The sequence below is a fragment of the Chiloscyllium punctatum genome, unplaced genomic scaffold, assembly GCF_047496795.1.
Source record: "Chiloscyllium punctatum isolate Juve2018m unplaced genomic scaffold, sChiPun1.3 scaffold_319, whole genome shotgun sequence".
In the NCBI taxonomy this organism is placed as follows: Eukaryota; Metazoa; Chordata; class Chondrichthyes; order Orectolobiformes; family Hemiscylliidae; genus Chiloscyllium; species Chiloscyllium punctatum.
Genome location: NW_027310053.1, coordinates 26510 through 51193, shown reverse-complemented (window position 1 = coordinate 51193; position 24684 = coordinate 26510). Strand labels below are relative to the sequence as shown.

Below are 24684 nucleotides of genomic sequence, written 5' to 3'. Positions count from 1 at the left end.
AAGGCCGTGGGATGTTGTGGTTATGGCACAGAAACCACGAGTGGATCACCCTCATTCCATGTTCTCCTTTGTTGTAGTTTTTTTTCGATTGGATAAGGAATGCAACTTTAATTTCGAAAGGGTTACAATGTTTTGAGGAAGAAATGCCCCTTGTATCACATCCAAGTGGCAGACGTATTATCCGTAGAATGTGAGCCAAATTTTACAGATTCCTGCCAGGTTCCAGAAAACCTCTCAGCAGCTCCATTCTCAAACTATCCCTGAACGTCAGGCTTTTCATAGAGTAGGAATGGGAAATGAGGGATATTGGCAAATAAAGGGTCAAAGAATATGATAAAGGGTGAGGTAGATACACAGATATAAAGACAGAAAATTAGAGACTCATCTTGAGGGAGACCCTGAAAGAATCAGATCTCGGGTCGACATGGCTGCTAACTTGCAAAAAAACAAATAGATTTTGATAACTATCCTAATTCGAGCGATAAAACTGACCACTATCCCGGAATTGTGGTCTAGAAATGAAGAACTAATCTGGGTCTGTCGTTGTGAATCATTGTCTCTGTTTCTCCCCACAGATGTTGCCAGGACTATTCAGTTTGCACGTCAATTCTTGTTTTTGGTTCAGATTTCCAACATCTGCATCTCTTGGTTTTCTGTTAAACCTTAAAACGGTTGGCACAAAACCGATGTCCTGCCAGCTTTGGAAAAGTGGTTAGAAATATTCTTCCCACGATGTGTGTGCAGAACAAAGCACGCATTCCTTGACCGGGAATAGAACCAGTGTCACGGCGGTGAGATCGCCAAATGCTGGTTACTAGACTATAAGGGAAGGCAGAAGGCGCCCTTACATTTATTCAGAATGAAAACACTTTTGCCTTTTCATTTCTGATCAGTCTTGCTGCAGATGAGGTCCTCCTTGCCTTCGAGCTTTCACAGAGTGGGAAGAGACCGTTCGGCCCATCGTACATTGTAACTCATCGGACATCCATGTATTCCAGTCCTAGTTTCTAGTTTGGGCTCAAAATGTTATGTGTCCTGATGTTTCAAGAGCAAATATCAATGCGATTCTCACTGTGAATTTAAACGACACGACAATGGGACTGAGGTCTGACATGGTCACACTGTGTTGGAACCACCTTGAGGACCTGAACCTCATTTTTACCCACAGAGGGAGACACACAGAAACATATCCCGGGAGGAACAGATGTATCAGGATCATACCAGCTCCTTGTGCTTCACTTCCTCTCTCTGCTCCACACAACAGCTTCTCTGACAAAGGCAGCTTTAGGTGGAACACTCGCCAGTTTGACAGGCAATGAGAGATGTTGAGCTGAACTGGAATTTAAAATGGACAATCGACCGAAATGCAAGTTTTAAATTCGAAACCACACTGATCCAAACCATTCAGATCCTCAGAACCTGACAAAACAGGACCAGCCATACACCTGTCTGACATTGAGCTGTAATGGACCCAAAAGCAACATTCCATTTGAATACACACTGATCCTATCCCTGCAGCTCGAAAGAACCGAAGGAAATAGCAACTGACAACATGTAATTGGCTGAACTAACACTCCGAGACATGTAGGATGTAAACCTACTATCGTCTGATTCAAAGTCAGATGTTTGATCTATTGCTTCACTAGCCGGATGCACACACACACGCTGGACACCTTTCCATATGTGATGTAAACATGGAGATCTGGGAAACAACATTCATAAGGTGATCAACCAGCAAAGATAATCCACTTTGTGTAACAGGGCCTTTCAATGGCAAAGCAAATGCATTTGTCCTCAGGTACCTGCTTCTGTGTCGCCTGTTCTTCTGCTGGACGTCTCCAGCATTTTATTCACAGTCACTGCGCTGTCTTATGATGCACTCCACTGAAATGTACTTTCATAGTTGGATTTAGTGTCACTTCCAGTAAAGATCCTGAACAAATTCAGCGAGAAACCTCTGGCCATTTCCAACATGGAATTTGGAATCAGACGATTTGAACGAAGGCTTTATTGGGGCCACCCCATCACCGCAGATCAACGCCTCAAAACGAGCCGCTGTTAGTATCAAACTGTTCTGTACCTTTCTGCAGTAAATCAGGTTAGCACAGCTCCACTTTCTTCACATTGAAACCAGGGCGGCAATATGAATTGTTTGGAAACTTAGAGAGAGAAACATTGCTGCTGAAGAAGATGATGACGTGAAGATCATACACAGAGTCTGGACAGATCAGGTCACAAGTGTTACTGTCAGCTTCAGTAGGGTCACTGGTTCGGAGTCTGAGTTTGTAATGCCCAGACCGGGATACAATTCCCAGTCAGGAAATGAAGATTTATTTCTCTTCTTGTGAATTATCTTATTGAAAACTAACTCCTGCTTCCTCACAGAACACAGACCCAGACCAACCCAGTGATTGTTTGCATCTGCCTAGAAGGACAATAGCAACAGATACACGAGAGAACTGTAACCACAAATCACCCATCTCGGACCTAGCCTTTCTGAGTTGGAAATATCTCGCTGCTCCGACAGTGCTTTTGGGTCTAGATACTGGAACACCCTCCCTAACAGTATCATGGCTGTACCTTGAGATCTTCCAGGGTTCTGTAAAGTAACTCAACATCTCAATCTCTTGATTAAATAGGGATGGACACTAATTCCTATCCCATTGAATGGCGTCCTACGCCACGAATGAGTTTCGAACAGGGTGGTTAGATTCCCTATCGCATGGAGACAGGCCCTTCAGCCCAACACTGTCACTCCAGAGAGTAACCCACCCAGACACCTTTCCTTCTTGGTAATGCACCAAACACTTTTGGCAATTGTGTTTCGTAGGTCTACTCTCAAACTATCTCCGAATGTTAGAGTTTTCAAAGAGCAGAAATGGAAAATAAGGGATATTGATAGACAGAGAGTGGGAGAATGTGGAAGAGAGTGAGGTGGATACACAGAGGAAATGATAAACGAGTAGAGACGCATATTGAGGGAGAGCCTGAAAATAGAAACTCTCCATTTAGCTGGGTGCTCGCTGACAGAAAGGGGAATAAAAAAGAACAATTGAAGATCAGCGTTTCACCAGCTCAAGGCAACGGAATCAGCATTACACCCGGAAAGGGCGGTTGACATTCAGAAAGTTGACATTTCTCGGCTAATATAATATTCTGATAAATATGCTGATTTGCTCAGTAAAGCTGACAATTACTCTAGCATTAAAACATTAAAATGCATAACTATCCTGGTTCTGTCAATCTGAAACATTAAACCTGTTTCTCTCCACAGATGCTGCCAAGTCTGCCGAGATTCTCTGTCAATTTCCGTTTCTGATTCCGAATTCCAGCATTCGCAGTGCTTTGTTTAAAGTTACTGTGTATTAAGTATGGGACAACACTTGATCAATTGTCAGCTCCATACTTCATTCCCTACTTCGGGAAGGCTGACCCCACGATTAATGGGACGAGGAAAACTCCACTTGCTGCAACAGTGAGAAAACTGAATCCTCACCAGGAGGCTCACAGGGAAAGCAAAAAGAAAAGGCACTGTGTGTTTTCATCATGAAACCGCTTTTGTCTTTTCATCTGTGATCATTTTAGCTGCAGATTAGTTTCTCCCTTTCTTCCGATTTTACAGTGTGAAAAAGACCTTTCGGCCCATCTGCAGTGCGGGTCATTGGACTTCCATCTATTCTAGTCCCAGTTCCCATAAACCTGCGTTTCTGATGTTACCAGGGCGAACCTAAATGGGATTCTCCCTGTGATCTTAAATGACCCAACAATTGGACTGAAGTTGGACATGGACACATTATGTTGTAACACCGCCGAGGAACTCAACCTCATATTTACCCACAGATGGAAACAAACAGAGGGCTCAGGATTAATCCTGTTCCATATGCTTCCCATCCGCCAGTTTCTCCGACCAGCTCACCGCAGCTGGTCAAAGAGGTCTGCAGCACAGGAACTGCCCTTCGGCCCATCAAGTCTGCACCAGTCGAAGACTGGCCCCTGACTGTTTTCATCACGTTTTCCAACGGTTGGCTTGTAGCTTCAACAAAGTTGGGATGGAATTGTTCAATCATAGTGTCTCAACTTTCTCTGGGGATTTCTGTGTGTTGTACCCTGAAAGGCAGAAGGTTGCACATTGCCCCCATTCCCACCCTGTCTGAAATGTCTTTATTTTCCCTTCTCCTGTGTTTTGTTTGTGAAAGATGAAGACAGGGTGTAATCTCCCTTTTTAATTGTTGACATTACTGAATCGTAACCGGTAGGATTCCAGGCTGTGAGGGTAAAGCCCAATGAATTTCAAGTCCATTGCCTTAAACACGCATCGACGATTCCAGAACCACACTGTCCTCTTCATTTTCCAGGTGTCTCTCATTGTGGAGCTGAGGAAGAGTGAATCATTATCGGGTTGGTTTGAATCCAATCACTTCACAGTTTGTAAAAGCGTTAAATGTTGGTGCATATTGGGTCTGGTTGTATCATCCTGATAGATGGAACGGACATTCATTTAAAACCAGGAACAGGAATTGCAAGAGAAACTCAGCAGATCTTACAGCATCTATGCAGAGAAAATCAGAGACAACATTTCAAAACTTCATCAGAACTCGGTAATCTCCCACAGGTCCTGCCAAACCCGTTAGATTCGACAGCAGCTTCTGTTTTTGCTTCAGATTCCAAGAATCCACAGTTCTTTACATGAACCATTAAAGCAATGCAGAAACTTCTTTGTGGATCCTCACACGAAAGGGTTCCATTTGGAGAACATTTTCCTGACCCCACTCTACACACGAAACAGTGCAGCATCCAAAACAGATGAGGCAAGAACAACCATCGCTGTCGCCCTGGGGGCTCTTGAACCAGGAACCTTTCATTTAACAGTCGAATGCGCTGAAACTTCTAACCTAACACCTTGCACGATCCTCTAAAGCAGGCTGTGACTGACTTCCCACTTCAGTCTGCCCTTCACAGAACGCCAACTGTCCTCTATCAGTTTTACTTTGCCAGATTATAGACTGGGACATTCATTATGGCGACATGGGAACAGTCTGATCCCACCCACTACAGACACACCCATGTCACTGGGAACCAGCTCTCCTCCAACCGGGACCATCTCCCTTCGAGCCTCCCAGTGTCTTGTGTGGTCCCGAGTTATTTCATTGATCTAGAGTCCAGATGAGATTTGTATTTCTCATGTACAGGAACGAGAATTCTTTCAATGTCTCCGATCAGTTCATGTGGTGTCCTCTTAAAGAAGGGGAAGGTGTCTTGACTGTTTCTGCTCAACCCGACAGTTCCCCCTTCTTCATTCTCCTCTGATTCCATTTCCCAAAGAGTTCCCGAAGATTCACAAAGCTGGAAACTGTGTTATACGGGATGCGCCTTTAACATTTGTGCGTCTGCCAAGTGACAATATTTTCCCAAAATCTCTTCACCATCCTCTGTCTTACACCGTGTCCAGGGATGAGAAGTCCCGTTTTGTGGAGAGATTCCCGAGGCTGGTGAGTTTCTCTTTGGAGTAAAGATGGTTAACCAGCAATTTTCTGCGGCTGTTTATAATGATGGGAGTGGGAACCGTGGGCATGGGCACTTTGACGGGCAGGAGCAAGTGTTGCCCCTGACCAGAGGCAGTGAACAGAGGGACTGGGATGAAAGGAATCTAATAAAAAGCAGCACTTCTGGGCAGTACATTCAGAGAATATTGCAGGAGCTCGATGGGTCTAGCAGTATCTGTGAAAAGGGAAACAGAAATAACGGTTGGAGTGTGGTATATTTCTGATTAAGAACTCGAGCAGCCTATGTCTAATCAAATAACTGGCCTGACTTGCTGACATGGGATTTCTGAAGGTTGAGCGAGAATGTTCCCTACATGATGTTGTTCAAGATCCAATCGACAGGATTCGACCCTGCATGGGGAAACGTCAATGAATTACTAATCCATCGCCTTAATCACTCTGCCCCAAATGCCCTTGCTTACACGTGGCTTAATATTTCTTCTAGAATGGAGAGTTGTAACCGAAAACACCAGTATTTGGCTTGTCCTGTCCGCAGCATGACCCCAGTATTCACTGTCACCCTCTCTTTGTTCAGAACGGAGGAGGATGCTGGGAGATCAAGTTGAATGACACCCACATTGCTGAGAGGTAAAGTGGATGGGAAGGATCCATTTTCATGTGCAGAGAGCTTCATAAACACAGCAGTGAACCGAGTGTCCTTGTGTTTGACTAGTACTTACACCGCCAGCTGAATTACAGCCATTGAAGTGCTCTTGAAGAAGACTCTCCATTGGCAAATCTCATGTGCAAAATCAGCTCTAATTGGTTAATCAGATGTGAAAACATGTTTTTTTTTCAAATGCTCACAGCTGGCAGTAGAGAGTGTAGATCTACCTTCAGGGGTTCATTCTGCTCGGATTTACACCCAGGATAATGTGGGGCTAGATGGCCTCATCACAGCGGAAGGGGTCAAACATTGAAGACTCTGATGGGGAGGATATTCTCTCTATGAGAGGGGAGCAAATCAGTGGAATTCTTTCCAACTGAGGTCCCTCAAGTCTGAGATAGACAGACATTTAGTCAATTCACCATCAAGGGCCAGGGAGATAAGGCTGAGAGGGGGAGTTGAGGATTAAACAAATCAGCCCGTGATCTTATTGAAAACTCGCCGACTTGATAGTCGAAAATGTTTCCAACTGCTCTAATATCTTTGCTGTCAGTTGGAAGATGCTAAATCCCACTGTAAACGAAGGAAAGCACAAAGTTAGGAAGAGATGACTGCAGTCAACGGAGTCACAATTATTTATTGTTAGGAAAATCAAACTGTCAATTTGCCAGATTTCTTTGCTAACGTGGGCGGTAGAGTTGATCAAGGGAGCTGGTGATTTGAGTGTTCTTGGATATGAAAAAAATAAAGGTCAGTGACATTTGTTTTCTGGCAAAACACATGGCCTTTCCTGATGCTCACAATGAAAGAGATGGTTTCCATGAAAAGACAGAGACTAAGTCACCTGTAAAGTAATCGATAGCCAAGATATGGCTCTCGTTGTTATACGGGACATATGTGATTTATTGATTATTGTTCTCCAAACTTCCTTTACAATGGAACCGGGAGTGGGAGCGGGGAATTAAACCCAACCATAATTATTGCTATCTTTTATCACTCACACACAGTGTTTATTTCTTGTACATTTTATTTCACATTGTGGGTACTGCGAGTGGGCTTGTAAACTGCATCTGCTGGTGAGTTCTTTCCTCACTCTTCCTAATCTCTTCCCAAACACATACTGAATCCTTATCTCCTGAATGAAGGTAATCTCTAACCATTGTACAAGTGTCACCAAAATCTCTGCATTTTACACGCCTCTGTATGTCATCTCCCAATATTAATTGATACTTTACTGTGTTGAAATTGTGCATAATATGAGAAAAACAAAAAAGAGACTGGTGGACCTGGGTGTCCAACGCACGTTATTGCAGCTAAACCGCAGATGACTGACCACAATCCGATCACGGAAACACGCACCGAACCATCAGGTAACACAGAATAAGCTCAGCACTAGAGGACATGTCAGGATCAGCACCAGAAACACAACAGAAATATTTCTGTGCGCTGCTATGTTGGATGTATTTCTCAATGAGGAATCGAGAGTGACATGTGTTCCATCAGGAGTGACGTCACACCCGGAAGTAACCAGTGTCACAGACGGTCATGTGATCCAAGTTCCAAGCCCCGGAATCCGAGACACTCAGTGCCCTGTGGACAGCTCCAAGGAACAGCCGTCCGTGGAGTTTATGAGTTAGTTGTACTTTATGAATGCAGCTCGCTAGTTGTCGGCCTGTTTCTCCGATATAGTGTTTCATGCAGTCGCTGCGTGGAATCTACACAACCAGGTTTGTACATGATGGGTATTGGGTGTTGTGTTCTGGGGAGTTTTGTCTGAGTGAGGCTGTCGGTTTGTGTGCTGTTGTAACCCAGTGTGTTCAGAGGAGTCTGACTGTCAGTTCCCAGCAATCTATTTTAATAAAGGGGAGTATCCTTTTCAAATTGCCTGGTGACATATCCTCGTTGCGAATTTCGTGTGCCAGACATCTGGGAATGAAATCGTGGGGATATCCATTCTTGGCAAAGAAATTGTGTGACAGTCCCGAATTGTCACGGACCAGCTGTCCCGAGCAGCAATCCGTCCAGACGGCAAGGTTTGGTGAGAACAGCACAATAGTAATAGGACAGGGCAAACAGAAGGCAGCCAGAGAATTTCTAGAAGCAGGGCACTCATCCGCGGATTCCAGCAATAAACAGATTCATCTGGACCCAGTCTGTAACCCCAAAAACAGGAAGGAGCGGGAATGAAACCAAATCAATTCCAACTACCACAGGACAGCAGCGCTTCACAACAGACTTTGCAGCCCTGAGGATGGCACCCAGAAATGTGAGGAAAATGCTGCAAACCATCTTCCCAGCTCGGCCAAACATTCCAACACCAACTCCAGGAGGTACACGGGCTCCACAACTTTCTGCTCCAAAACGCTCCGGTTTTCTACAGCAGAGTATTGTACCCTGAACCCCCGGGAAAAAGGTGAGGATGCCAACCCGTACACGGCCAGGAACGGCAGTGAGAGCGATGGTAACAGCTGCCATTGTCGTATGGACAGCCACAAACACTCCCTTTGAAAAGAACTTTGTCCATATGAAAGTCTGTGCAGCAGTATAACCCGGGGCCCAAACAGACTGTGCTGGGGATTCATATTCCAGACAATTTACGGTGGGCACCGTTTTCCCTGAAAGTGAGTGGAGATTGATATTTCATTGCTGATGTGAAACCAGATCCTACACTGAATCTGCTCGCCGGTTTTTGTTGCTGTGGTGAAACGGTGGGCCATCACGATATGAAACGTTGTTCTAGCTCTCTGGTTTCCTTCATTCCTGTCCTGGTCAGGGAGGCTGGGGATTGGTCCTCTCCATCAGATGGAGGGACCAGCGCATTGTTGACCCAATTTAATCAAGAATGGAATTGGTCATCTTCATTTCTCATGGTTCATTGTTGTTCTGTTTTGTTGGATGTTACTTGAGCACTTTCTGGGACTTGACAATGCATTAAAGCTGCAGTATGTTTGGAAGCACGGTTTGGAATCGTCTCGCTGACATTTGTGTGAGCAGTACATGACATAGACGACTCGCACTCCCTCAAATTCAGCATGCCAGTGCGTCTGGGAATGGTTCCGCCTTTTCTGTTTTGCTTCTGTCCCAGGCTAAGAGCTGTCAGTTTTTGGATTCGCTGGAGTGCTGAGGGGGTAACAAAATTTGCGTGGTATTTTTCTTCAGGCCAAACTCCACCTCCAGGAAAAATAGCCAAACGCACTGAGTAACAAACAGCACGCATTTTTTAGCGAATGGTCTATTCAAGCTGGTGTCAGCTTCTGGAGCGTCTCAGAGTTGCCAAGCACGGAAACAGACCCTGCTATCTAACTTGCCACTGCTAAACAGATAACCGAAATTAATCTAACCAATATTTGCAAAAAATTGTCCCTTAATCTCTCCGAACCCTTTGAAATGTTGTGAGCGCAACAGTCTCTGCCCCTAAATATGTCAATTCATTCTGTACACACGAAAATGTCTGTGTTCAAAACAAGTGTCCTTCACATCCCCTTTAAATGTTTCTGTTCTCACATTAAACCAATGTTATCTCGATCTGAACTCATGTGCCTTGTGAAAAATTACTCCCTGACTGTATTCTCTGTCTATCTGCCTCATGTCTTTATAAAATTCTGTCAGGCCATTCCTCAGCCCTGAAGCTCCAGGGAAAACTGTCGAAGCCAATTCAGCTTCGTGCTAATGTCCAAACAGTGCAAACCTTGCAAACCCTTTCAAATAGTTTCGAAATTGCACCACAATCGTTACTGAATGCGCGATTTGTTCGTTACTGAAATGAAGCGATGCTGAAACATGAGTAATGAGAATTTTGACAATCGCTTCCTGTTAGGCAGCGTGGCCGAGTGATCTGCGGCTTTGGATTTGCACTTCAGTCTCGATCGAGTCGCGGGTTCTAGATTCACCGCTGTTTTGCTGCAGGCACATGAACATTGCAGGCCCTGCCACGTTTTAGTTTTTGTGTTTGCAGCTGCTCAGGCCTCTGATCCAGACTGACTCTGAAAACAGTGTGAGCCCTTGCAGTCGAAGCCTCCTCAACCACTCTGCTTTCGGATATATGTGTAGCCAGTTTCTGTGTCTCAAATAGTCAGTACGTTTGTCTGGAAGTTTGGTGTTTCGAGCCAGCCCTTCGTACCGAGCTTCAATTATTCCAGTTCAAGCATTGAGACCAACCATGTCCCGACACTGCAACCACGAGAACTCACCCGAGTCTGCAGCTGGATGTGGACCCAATCTCTCCAAGGTCCCGCTGCCAACTGAAAGCGGCTACTGCAGCTTCAATAAGCGGCTTCTTGCTCAGCTCTGGGACACAGCACATGGAAAATCCTTCCCCAGGAACGGCTCTTCCCGTGTGAAAGGGACAACCATTCCACTTTAAATTGGACACGGCTTCAGAGGATTGTTCCTGTTCTTGGAACGTTTCATAAACAAAACTCCTGTCTCGCAAATAAGAAGTGGGAAAAGTTGTTGGCAGGAAGAATAGAGAAAGTGTTGACTGTGAGGACTCTGTCTCGTCAGCAGGTGGGATTCCTTACACTCCAAACAGGAATGATTGGGTTTCCTTAGGGAATTTCCCAATTGATTGGGAAATTGATTGGGAAATCAATTGATTGATTGATTTCCCAAGCGACATAAAGATGAGGATAAAAATATGCAAATATTTATATTGAGTCTTAAATCCAGAGACAAGTGCTAAATAGATAATAATGTTCTGAAGGAATAATAGCTGAGAAATGGAAAGTGTGAATGATGACATTTGTGATTGGGAGGAATGAACTGGATCCTTGTAAATTGCAATGCCGGGTGAAATATGCTCAGTATGAAATGACACACTCATCAATCGTGAGGCAGGCCAAGCTACTTTAGTCGGTAGAGCATGAGATGCTTAATCTCAGGGCCGGAGGTTCCAGCCTCACGCTGCGCCCTTTCCCTCCTTTAAAGAAATCCAGCTCTCTGCTCCCCTTGCAGTATTGTAACCCAGTGTAGGGGTTGGTTTGGACACGTCGATCCGAATGTGTTTGATCACACCTCGGTTTCTGAGTGAAAGCTGTCTCCACTTGCCCATAAGATGGAATCCCATCTGCTGACGAGACAGAGTCCTCACAGTCAACACTCTCTCTATTCTTCCTGCCAACAACTTTTCCCACTTCTTATTTACGAGACAGGAGTTTTGTTTATGAAACGTTCCAAGAACAGGAACAATCCTCTGAAGCCGTGTCCAATATAAAGTGGAATGGTTGTCCCTTTCACACGGGAAGAGCCGTTCCTGGGGAAGGATTTTCCAGGTGCTATGTCCCAGGGCTGAGCAGGAAGCCGCTGATTGAAGCTGCAGTAGTCGCTTTCTGTTGGCAGCGGGGCCTTGGAGAGATTGGGGCCACATCCAGCTGCAGACTCGGGTGCGTTCTCGTGTCGGGACATGGTTGGTCTCAATGCTTGAACTGAAATACTTGAGGGTCGGTGCTAACGGCGGGCTCGAACCAGCAAACTTCCAGCCAAATGCACTGACTATTTGAGATATGCAGATATCCGAAAGCAGAGGGGTTGAGGAGGGCCCGACAGCAAGGACTCACACTGTTTTCAGACTCTGTCGGAATGAGTTGACCTGAGCAGCGGCAAACACAACAACGAAAACGCAGAGTTGTGGCTCTGTTCAACTGCCTGTAGCATAACAACCGCGATCTTGGTAGCGGTGGGATTCGAACCCACGACTCGATAGAGACTGGAGCTTAAATCCAGCGCCTTAGACCACTCGGCCACACTAGCACAGAGGCGCAGTGTGCCAAAATCTCATTACTAGCGTTTCAGCATCGATTCACTTCAGGCACGAACAGCTCACGCATTCAGTAACGAACGTGGTGCAATTTCGAAAATATTTGAAAGGGTTTCCAAGGTTTGCACTGTTTGGACAATAGCACGAAGCTGAATAGACTTCGACAGTTTTCCCTGGAGCTTCAGGGCTGAGGAATGGCCTTACAGAATTTTATAAAGACATGAGGAAGACGGACAGGGAAAAGAGTCAGGGAGTAATTTTTCACAAGGCACATGAGTTCAAAGCGAGATAACATTGGTTTAATGTGAGAACAGTAATATTTAAAGGGGATGTGAGGGACACTTGTTTTGAACACAGACATTTCCGTGTGTACAGAATGAATTGTCATATTTAGTGTCAGAGACTGGTGCGCTCACAACATTTCAAAGGCAGCTGAAAGGGTTCGGAGAGATAAGGGACAAATTTTGGCAAATATTGTTTAGATTAATTTCGGTTATCTGTTTAGCAGTGGCAAGTTAGATAGCAGGGTCTGTTTCCGTGCTTGGCAACTCTGAGACGCTCCAGAAGCTGACACCAGTTTGAATAGACCATTTGCTAAACAAAACGCGTGCTGATTGTTACTCAGCGTGTTGGGCTATTTTTCCTGGAGGGTGGAGTTTGGCCTGAAGAAAAATACCACACAAATTGTGTTACCCCCTCAGCACTCCAGCGAATCCAAAAACTGACAGCTCTTAGCGTGGAACAGAAGCAAAACAGAAAAGGCGGACCCATTGCCAGACACACTGGCATGCTGACTTTGAGGGAGTGCGAGTCGTCTATGTCATGTACTGCTCACACAAATGGCAGCGAGACAATTCCAAACCGTGCTTCCAAACAGACTGGAGCTTTAATGCATTGTCAAGTCCCAGAAAGTGCTCAAGTAACATCCAACAAAACAGAACAACAATGAACCATGAGAAGTGAAGATGACCAATTCCATTCTTGATTCAATTGGGTCAACAATGCGCTGGTCCCTCCATGTGATGGAGAGGACCAACCCCAACCTCCCTGACCAGGACAGGAATGAAGGAAACCAGAGACCGATAACAACGTTTCACACCGTGATTGTCCACCGTTTCACCACAGCAACTCAAACCGGCGAGCAGATTCAGTGTAGGATCTGGTTTCACATCATCAATGAAATATCAATCCCCACTCACTTTCAGTGAAAACGGTGCCCACCGTAAATTGTCTGGAATATGAATCCCCAGCGCAGTCTGTTTGGTCCCCGGGTTATACTGCTGTACAGACTTTCATATGGACAAAGTCCTTTTCAAAGGGAGTGTTTGTGGCTGTCCATACGACAATGGCAGCTGTTACCCTCACTCTCACTGCCGTTCCTGGCCGTGTACGGGTTGGCATCCTCACCTTGGTCCTGGGGGTTCAGGGTACAATACTCTGCTGGAGAATACCGGAGTGTTTTGGAGCAGAAAGATGTGGAGTCCGTGTGCCTCCTGGAGTTGGTGTTGGAATGTTTGGCGGAGCTGGGAAGATGGTTTGCAGCATTTTCCTCACATTTCTGGGTGCCATCCTCAGGGCTGCAGAGTCTGTTGTGAAGCGCTGCTGTCCTGTGGCAGTTGGAATTGATTTGGTTTCATTCCCGCTGCTTCCGGTTTTTGGGGTTACAGACTGGGTCCAGAAGAATCTGTTTATTGATGGAATCCGCGGATGAGTGCCCTGCTTCTAGAAATTCTCTGTCTGCCTTCTGTTTGCCCTGTCCTATTACTATTGTGCTGTTCTCACCAAACCTTGCCGTCTGGACGGATTGCTACTCGGGACAGCTGGTCCATGACAATTCGGGACTGTCACACAATTTCTTTGCCGAGAATGGATATCCCCATGATTTCATTCCCAGATATCTGGCACACGAAATTCATAACGAGGAAATGCCACCAGACAATTTGAAAAGGATACTCCCCTTTATTAAAATAAATTGCTGGGAACTGACAGTCAGACTCCTCTGAACACACTGGGTTACAACAAACACACAAACCGACAGCCTCACTCAGACAAAACTCCCCAGAACACAACACCCAATACCCATCATGTACAAACCTGGTTGTGTAGATTCCACGCAGCGACTGCATGAAACACTATATCGGAGAAACAGGCCGACAACTAGCGAGCTGCATTCATAAAGTTCAACTAACCCATAAACTCCACGGACGGCTGTTCCTTGGAGCTATCCACAGGGAACTGAGTGTCTCGGATACCGGGACTTGGAACTTGGATCACATGACCGTCTGTGACACTGGTTACTTCCTGGTGTGACGTCACTCCTTATGGAACACATGTGACTCTCGATTGCTCATTGAGAAATCCATCCACCATAGCAGCGCAGAGAAATATTTCTGTTGTGTTTCTGGTGCTGATCCTGACATGTCCTCCAGTGCTGAGCTTATTCTGTGTTACCTGATGGTTCGGTGTGTGTTTCCATGATCGGATTGTGGTCAGTCATCTGCGGTTTAGCTGCAATAACGTGCGTTGGAAACCCAGGTCCGCCAGTCTCTATTTTGTTTTTCTCAAATTATGCAGAATTGCAGCACAGTAAAGTGTCAATTAATATTGGGAGATGACATACAGAGTCGTGTAAAATGCCGAGGTTTTAGTGACACTTGTACAATGGTTAGAGATTACCTTCATTCAGGAGATAAGAATGCAGAATGTGTTTTGGAAGAGATTAGGAAGAGTGAGGAAAGAACTCACCAGCAGATGCAGTTTACAAGCCCACTCGCAGTAACCACAATGTGAAATAAAATGTACAAGAAATAAACACTGTGTGTGAGTGATAAAAGATAGCAAAAAACATGCGTGGGTTTAATTCCCCGCTCCCACTCCCGGTTCCATTGTAAAGGAAGTTTGGAGAACAATAATCAATAAATCATATATGTCCCATAGAACAACGCGAGCCATATCTTGGCCATCGATTACTTTACAGGTGACTTAGTCTCTGTCTTTTCATGGAAACCATCTCTTTCATTGTGAGCATCAGAAAAGGCCATGTATTTTGCCAGAAAACAAATGTCACTGACCTTTATTTGTTTCATATCTAAGAACACTCAAATCAACAGCTCCCTTGATCAACTCTACCGCCCACTTTAGCAAAGAAATCTGGTAAATTGACAGTTTGATTTTCCTAGCAATAAATAATTGTGACTCCGTTTGCCTGCAGTCATCTCTTCCTAACTTTGTGCTTTCCTTCGTTTACAGTGGGGTTTAGCATCTTCCAAGTGACAGCAAAGATATTAGAGCAGTTGGAAGCATTTTTTGCCGATCAAGTTGGCGAGTTTTCAATGAGATCACGGGCTGATTTGTTTAATCCTCAACTCCCCTTCTCAGCCTTATCTCTCTGGCCCTTGATGGTGAATTGACTAAATGTCTGTCTATCTCAGCCTTGACGGCCCTCTGTTGGAAAGAATTGCACTGATTTGCTCCCCTCTCATAGAGAGAATATCCTCCCTATCAGAGTCTTCAATGTTTGACCCCTTCCGCTGTGATGAGGCCCTCTAGTCCCACATTATCCTGGGTGTAAATCAGAGCAGAATGAACCCCTGAAGGTAGATCTACACTCTGTACTGCCAGCTGTGAGCATTTGAAAACATTTCATATTTTGACATCTGATTAACCAATTAGAGCTGATTTTACACATTAGATTGGCCAATGGAGAGTCTTCTTCAAGAGCACTTCAATGGCTGTAATTCAGCTGGCGGTGTAAGTGCTAGTCAAACACAAGGACACTCGGTGCACTGCTGTGTTTATGAAGCTCTCTGTACATGAAAATGGATCCTTCCCATCCCCTTTACCTCTCATCAATGTGGGTGTCATTCAACTTGATCTCCCAGCATCCTCCTCCGTTCTGAACCAAGAGAGGGTGACAGCGAATACTGGGGTCATGCTGCGGACAGGACAAGTCAAATACTGGTGTTTCAGGTTACAACTCTCCATTCTAGGAGAAATATTAAGGCACTTGTACGCAAAGGTATTCGGGGCAGAGAGATTAAGGCGATGGGTTATTAATCCATTGATGTGTCCCCACGCAGGGTCAAATCCTGCCGATTCCATCTTGAACAACTTCCTGTCGGGCACATTCTCACTCAGACTTCAGAAATCCCATGTCAGCAAAGCCAGGCCAGTTATTTGATTAGACACAGGCTGATCGAATTCCTAATCAGAAATATCCCACACTCCAACCGTTATTTCTGTTTCTCTTTTCACAGATACTGCTGGACCCATCGAGCTCCTGCAGTATTCTGTGAATGTACTGCACAGAAGTGCTGCTTTTCATTCGATTCCTTTAATCCCAGTCCCTCTGTTCACTGCCTCTGGTCAGGGGTAACACTTGGTCCTGCTCGTCAAAGTGCCCATGCCCACCGTTCCCACTCCCATCATTATAAACAGCCGCAGGAAATTGCCGGTTAACCATCTTTACTCCAAAGATAAACTCACCAGCCTCGGGAATCTCTCCACAAAACGGGATTTCTCATCCCTGGACACGGTGTAAGACAGAGGATTGTGAAGAGATTTTGGGAAAATATCGTCAGTTGGCAGGTGCACAAATGTTAAAGGCGCAACCCGTATCACACAGTTTCCAGCTTTGTGAATCTTCGGGAACTCTTTGGGAAATGGAATCAGAGGAGAATGAAGAAGGGCGAACTGTCAGGCTGAGCAGAAACAGCCAAGACACCTTCCCCTTCTTTAAGAGGACGCCACATAAACTGATCGGAGACATTGAAAGAATTCTCGTTCCTGTACATGAGGAATACAAATCTCATCTGGACTCTAGATCAATGAAATAACTCGGGACCACACAAGACACTGGGAGGCTCGAAGGGAGACGGTCCCGGTTGGAGGGGAGCTGGTTCCCAGTGACATGGGTGTGTCTGTAGTGGGTGGGATCAGACTGTTCCCATGTCGCCATAATGAATGTCCCAGTCTATAATCTGGCAATGTAAAACTGATAGACGACAGTTGGCGTTCTGGGAAGGGCAGACTGAAGTGAGAAGTCAGTCACAGCCTGCTTTAGAGGATCGTGCAATGTGTTAGGTTAGAGGTTTCAGCGCATTCGACTGTTAAATGAAAGGTTCCTCGTTCAAGAGCCTTCAGGGCGACAGCGATGGTTGTTCTTGCTGCATCTGTGTTGGATGATGCACAGTTTCGTGTGTCGAGTGGGGTCAGGAAAATGTTCTCCCCATCGGAACCCTTTCGTGTGAGGATCCACAAAGAAGTTTCTGCATTGCTTTAATGGTTCATGTAAAGAACTGTGGATTCTTGGAATCTGAATCAAAAGCAGAAGCTGCTGTCGAATCGAACGGGTTTGGCAGGACCTGTGGGAGATTACCGAGTTCGGATGAAGTTTAGAAATGTTGTCTCTGATTTTCTCTGCATAGATGCTGTAAGATCTGCTGATTTTCTCTTGCAATTCCTGTTCTTGGTTATAAATGAATGTCCGTTCCATCTATCAGGATGATACAACCAGACCCACAATGCACCAAAATGTAACGCTTTTACAAACTGTGAAGTGATTGGATTCAAACCAAGCCGATAATGATTCACTCTTCCTCAGCTCCACAATGAGAGACACCTGGAAAATGAAGAGGATAGTGTGGTTCTGTAATCGTCGATGCGTGTTTGAGGCAATGGACTTGAAATTCATTGGGCTTTACCCTCACAGCCTGGAATCCTACCGGTTACGATTCAGTAATGTCAACAAATAAAAAGGGAGAATACGCCCTGTCTTCATCTTTCACATACAAAACACAGGAGAAGGGAAAAAAGACATTTCAGACAGGTTGGGAATGGGGGCAATCTCCAACCCTCTGCCTTTCAGGGTACAACACGCAGAAATCCCCAGAGAAAGTTGAGGCATTATGAGTTGAACAATTCCATCCCGACTTTGTTGGAGCTACGAGCCAACCGTTGGAAAACGAGATGGAAGCAGTCAGGGGTCAGTCTTCGACTGGTGCAGACTTGATGGGCCGAAGGGCATTTTCTGTGCTGCAGACCTCTTTGACCAGCTGCGGTGAGCTGGTCGGAGAAACTGGCGGATGTGAAGCATAATGAACGGGTCTAATCCTGAGACCTCTGTTTGTTTCCATCTGTGGGTTAATATGAGGTTGAGTTCCTCGGCGGTGATACAACATAATGTGACAATGTCCAACTTCAGTCCCATTGTTGGGTCATTTAAGGTCACAGGGAGAATCCCATTTAGATTCACCCTGGTAACATCAGAAACGCAGGATTATGGGAATTGGGACTAGAATAGATGGAAGACCAATGACCCACACTGCAGATGGGCCGAAAGGTCTTATTCACGCTGTAAAAATCGGGAGAAAGGGAGAAACTAATCTGCAGCTAAAATGATCACAGATGAAAAGACAAAAGCGGTTTCATGATGAAAACACACAGTGCCTTTTCTTTTTGCTTTCCCTGTTCGCCTCCTGGTGAGGATTCAGTTTTCTCACTGTTGCAGCAAGTGGAGTTTTCCTCGTCCCATTAATCGTGGGGTCAGCCTTCCCGAAGTAGGGAATGAAGTATGGAGCTGACAATTGATCAAGTGTTGTCCCATACTTAATACAGAGTAACTTTAAACAAAGCACTGTGAATGCTGGAAACCTGAATCAGAAACGGAAATTGACAGAGAAACTCGGCAGACTTGGCAGCATCTGTGGAGAAAAACAGGTTTAATGTTTCAGATCGTCAGAACCAGGATAGTAATGCATTTTATTGTTTTAATGCTAGAGTAATTGTCAGTTTTACTTAGCAAATCAGCATATTTATCAGAATATTATATTAGCCGAGAAATGTCAACTTTCTGAATGTCAACCGCCCTTTCCGGGTGTAATGCTGATTCCGTTGCCTTGAGCTGGTGAAACGCTGGCCTTCAATTGTTCTTTTTTATTCCCCTTACTGTCAGTGAGCAACCATTTTAAATGGAGAGTTTCTATTCCGTTGCCTTGAGCTGGTGAAACGCTGGCCTTCAATTGTTCTTTTTTATTCCCCTTTCTGTCAGTGAGCACCCATTTTAAATGGAGAGTTTCTATTTTCAGGCTCGCCCTCAATATGCGTCTCTACTCGTCTATCATTTCCTCTGTGTATCCACCTCACTCGCTTCCACATTCTCCCACTCTCTGTCTATCAATATCCCTTATTTTCTATTCCTGCTCTTTGAAAAGTCTGACATTCGGAGATAGTTTGAGAGTAGACCTTCTAACGGACTTTCCCCGCCCCTGACTAGAGTGTGTAGAACTGTACTCACATTCTCCGGATAGAGTCTATGTCACTAAGGCCTGTAGTAAGGTGACATCTCTTCACTCAAAATATGATGAGCTTTTACAATTCTTAATAGAATTCATAATCCACCAAACAAAAACACTTTCACCCCAATTATCCGATTGAAGTGAAGTCTTTGCTTCAATTGAACGAATGAATGGTGACAGCAGAAAAGGAGGGGTATCATCTTGCAGTGTGTGTGCCATTCCCACAACATTGCTGGAATATCTGCAGTGTCTCCTGCCTCACCTCGTTATTCCCAACAAAGTGGGAATGAAGGAGGGAGAATAAAAGTGGAATTAGAAAGATCGAGCATTGACTGATGGGGCCACAGGAGGCGGTAGGACGTGGGAACATGAAATCCCAATGGGCTGAGCTCAAACACCAGAAGGATGCTGAGCCGTCTCTTTCGGTATGGTGGGTCAACACAATGGCATTTACGGGATGGTTAAGTAACGAACCTTCAATATACAGGACATGCAAGGCCAGGATTTGACACCATCCTGGTCTGGTTATGACCAGGCGCTTTAACTCATTAATCCACAGAGACAGCACAGACACTGCTCTCCAAATCCAAATCTGCAGTTCATTAACTATTCAATCAGAGTAACTCGGACATTTGTTTCGGGTTGAAAGTTGCTCGGTGAGAATTTAAATCAGCCTCCCCTTATACAGAAAAGAATAGTTCACAGCTGGACATTCCCCAGTGAAAATGCACAGAAAGAGGCAATCTCTTCTTGTGTTGGGTTCAAACTGATCCCTCCATCTTCATTAAACTGACAGGATAAAGAGGATGTGATCATCCTCCTGGAGCCCATGAACTGCGTTAATATGTACAGAGGGAATATCCCCCCAAGAGAACAGGGTCATTGTGGTGAATGGATCAGGAGTGTTGTGTGAGTCAATACAAACACTGGGCAGTATAGGCTGATCTTTTAGGTCTAACATTGAGCCTTGCTCCACCAGCAACTCTCTCACTTACTGATTCAAGCCTTCCAGTCGGCTTTACCTTTCATTTTATTTCAATCACCCCGCTCCACTGAATCACTTCTCTCGATCACTTGTAGGTGCCCACCTGGAAGCTGTAGGTATCGCACGGTGGCTCAGTGGTTAACACTGCTATCTCATAGCGCAAGGGTCTCAAGTTCAATTTCAGCCTACGGCACCTGTCTGCATGGTGTTTGCACATTCTCCCCGTGTCTGCGTGGGCTTCGTTCCGCAGTCCAAAGCTGTGCGTTTTAGGGTGAATTGGTCATCCTGAATTGCCAAAAATGTTCGGTGCATGAGCCAGAAAGGAAGTGGGTCTGGGTTGGTTCCTCTCAGGAGGGACAGCGTTGGGCCGAATGGCCTGTTTCTGTGCAATAGTGAATCTAATCACCCTGTTCGAAACTCATTCGTGGCGTCGGACACCACTCAATTGGAGAGGAATCCATGTCCATCCCTATTTACTCCAGAGATTGAGATGTTGAGTTACTTTCCAGAACCCTGGAAGAAGTCAAGGTACAGCCATGATACTGTGAGGGAGGGAGTTCCAGGATCTAGACCCAAAAGCCCTGTCGGAGCAGCGAGATATTTCCAACTCAGAAAGGCGAGGTCCGAGATGGGTGATTTGTGGTTACAGTTCTCTCGTGTATCTGTTGCTATTGTCCTTCTAGATAGATGTAAACAATCACTGGGTTGGTCTGGGTCTGTGTTCTGTGAGGAAACAGGAGTTAGTTTTCAATGAGACAACTCACAAGAAGAGAAATAAATCTTCATTTCCTGACTGGGAATTGTATCCCGGTCTGGGCATTACAAACTCAGACTCCGAACCAGTGACCCTACTGAAGCTGACAGTAACACTTGTGACCTGATCTGTCCAGACTCTGTGTATGATCTTCACGTCATCATCTTCTTCAGCAGCAATGTTTCTCTCTCTAAGTTTCCAAACAATTCACATTGCCGCCCTGGTTTTAATGTGAAGAAAGTGGAGCTGTGCTAACCTGATTTACTGCAGGAAGGTACAGAACAGTTTGATACGAACAGCGGCTCGTTTTGAGGCGTTGATCTGCGGTGATGGGGCGGCCCCAATAAATCCTTCGTTCAAATCGTCTGATTCCAAATTCCATGTTGGAAATGACCAGAGGTTTCTCGCTGAATTTGTTCAGGACCTTGACTGGAAGTGACACTAAATCCAAGTATGAAAGTACATTTCAATGGAGTGCATCATAAGACAGCGCAGTGACTGTGAATAAAATGCTGGAGACGTCCAGCAGAAGAACAGGCGACACAGAAGCAGGTACCTGAGGACAAGTGTATTTGCTTTGCCATTGAAAGGCCCTGTTACACAAAGTGGATAATCTTTGCTGGTTGATTATCTTATAAATGTTGTTTCCCAGATGTCCATGTTTCCATCACATATGGAAAGGTGTCCAGCGTGTGTGTGTGCATCCTGCTAGTGAAGCAATAGATCAAACATCTGACTTTGAATCAGACGATTGTAGGTTTACATGCTACATGTCTCGAGTGTAACGTGATGGTTCAGCCAATTGCATGTTGTCAGTTGCTATTTCCTTCTGTTTTTTTGAGCTGCAGGGATAGGATCAGTGTGTATTCAAATGGAATGTTGCTTTTGGGTCTATTACAGCTCAATGTCAGACAGGTGTATGGCTGGTCCTGTTTTGTCAGGTTCTGAGGATCTGAATGGTTTGGATCAGTGTGGTTTCGAATTTAAAACTTGCATTTAGGTCTATTGTCCATTTTAAATTCCAGCTCTGCTCCACATCTCTCATTGCCTGTCAAACTGGCGAGTGTTCCACCTAAAGCTGCCTTTGTCAGAGAAGCTGTTGTGTGGAGCAGAGAGCGGAAGTGAAGTACAAGGAGCTGGTATGATCCTGAGACATCTGTTCCTCCCGGGATATGTTTCTGTGTGTCTCCCTCTGTGGGTAAAAATGAGGTTCAGGTCCTCAAGGTGGTTCCAACACAGTGTGACCATGTCAGACCTCAGTCCCATTGTCGTGTCGTTTAAATTCACAGTGAGAATCGCATTGATATTTGCTCTGGAAACATCAGGACACATAACATTTTGAGCCCAAACTAGAAACTAGGACTGGAATACATGGATGTCCAATGAGCTACAATGAGCTACAATTCACTCTGTGAAAGCTCGAAGGCAAGGAGGACCTAATCTGCAGCAAGACTGATCAGAAATGAAAAGGCAAAAGTGTTTTTATTCTGAATAAATACAAGGGCGCCTTCTGCCTGCCCTTGTAGTCTAGTAACCAGCATTCGGCGCTCTCACCGCCGTGACACGGGTTCTATTCCCGGTCAAGGAATGCGGGCTTTGTTCTGCACACACATCGTGGGAAGAATATTTCTGACCACTTTTCCAAAGCTGGCAGGACATCGGTTTTGTGCCAACTGTTTTAAAGTTGAACAGAAAACCAAGAGATGTAGATGTTGGAAATCTGAACCAAAAACAAGAATTGACGTGCAAACTGAATAATCCTGACAACATCTGTGTTGAGAAACAGAGACAATGATTCACAACGACAGAACCAGATTAGTTCTTCATTTCTAGACCACAATGCCGGGATAGTGGTCAGTTTTATCGCTCGAATGAGGATAGATATCAAAATCTATGTGTTTTTAGCCAGTTAGCAACCATGTCGACCGGAGATCTGATTCCTTCAGGGTCTCCCTCAAGATGAGTCTCTAATTTTCTGTCTTTATCTCTGTGTATCCACCTCACCCTTTATCATATTCTTTGACCCTTTATTTGCCAATATCCCTCATTTCCCATTCCTACTCTATGAAAAGGCTGACTTTCAGAGATAGTTTGAGAATGGAGCTGCTGAGAGGTTTTCTGGAACCTGGCAGGAGACTGGAAAACTTGGCTCACATTATACAGATAATACGTCTGCCACTTGGATGTGATACAAGGGACCATTTCTTCCACAAATTATTGTAATTAAACTTGCATTCCTTATCCAATGGAAAAAAAACTGCAACAAAGGAGAATATGGAAGCATTAATGATGCTGTAAAATGAATGAATGGCGACAGCAGAGAATGAGGGTGATCCACTCGTGGTTTCTGCGCCATAACCACAACATCCCACGGCCTTTCTGCAGTTTCTCCTGCCTCACCTCGTTATTCCCACCAAACTTGGAATGAAGGAGAGAGAATAAAAGTGGAGGAGAAGAAGGAGTGCTTTTGGAACAGCGACAAGAAACTCCAGGATGGTGTATGGGTTGGGAAGAACGACATGCACTGCTGGAACTAAACCAGGAAAAAGGAGTGGGTTTGCCAAACTATAACAGGCTCGAACTCAAACAGGATGCTGAGTCCCTTCATCAGTAACACGACCCTTAATAAAAGGTGAACCTACAACCCTTCAATACAACAAGCGGGCGCAGCTGGGATTGGACCCTATGGTCAAATGGTTACCAAGGAGGGGTTTGAAATAACTAAGGGACGGCCATATGTGCAGTTCCTTAACCACATGACCACAGTAACTCGGAAATACATTTCTGTATCAGTATTACTCAGTGTGATTTGCAATCAAAACACGCTTTTGCAAAACCAGACATTTCACGATTGAACATTCTTCAATGCAAAGGCACATAAAAGGGCAATCTTCTCTTACATTGGCTTCAAACAGATATTTGTATCTGTTTAAACTGACAGGACAAAGGGGACATTTTTCATCCTCTTGGGGCGTATTGACGGCTTTAATACACACAGTGGTAATCTCACACAAAGACGAACAGTGTCATTGCCATGAATTGCCCAGGAATGGTGTGTGAGCCAATGTAAACAGTTTGCAGTAAAGGCTGACCCATTAGCGGCGACACTGAGCCTTGCACCACCAGATCCAGACTCACTTCCTGCCTCATGCCTCCCAGTCATCATTGTCATTCACGTCAATTTCACTTCCCTGCTCCACTTCCCAACTTACTACCGATCTCCTGCAGGTGTCCGATTGGAACCTACCACTGTTAGAAACGTATTCCTGGGATAATGATATCACTCAATGGAATAGGACTCGCTGTCCATCCCTAAATCCCCCAGAGATGGAGGAGATGAGTTACTTTTGTGAACCATTGAACTCCTTCACACGGAGGTACAGCCATTATGGTGCAAGCGCGGGATTTCCTGGATTTACACCCAGAGACACTGAAGGAACACCAACATATTCCCAACTCAGGAAGGTGAGATGATTGGAGGGAGATTTGAAGGGGTCACTATCGTATCTGTCCGCTGTCATTGTCCTTCTACATGGTTCAAGCAATCACTGGGCTGATTGAAAGACATTGCTTCACGGAGTGGGACATCCGATGTGAAACAGTGACGATAATTATTTTTACTGATTGTTCACCTTGTGAATACTGTTTCCCCCGATGTCCATGTTTCCATTTCATATCGACTCCCTGTCGGACCTCCAGCTGCAGTTGCGCCACTGACATCATGGATAATGGCTCTGACTTTTGG

The 24684-nt window shown here is 45.1% G+C and overlaps 1 non-coding gene across 1 annotated transcript; it reads right to left on the bottom strand.

The window, feature by feature from the left end:
• Positions 1-11816: 11816 nt before the first annotated feature.
• Positions 11817-11898, bottom strand: trnal-uaa (transfer RNA leucine (anticodon UAA)). Its single transcript has one exon. It is a non-coding gene; the product is annotated as a tRNA-Leu (tRNA).
• Positions 11899-24684: the final 12786 nt, after the last annotated feature.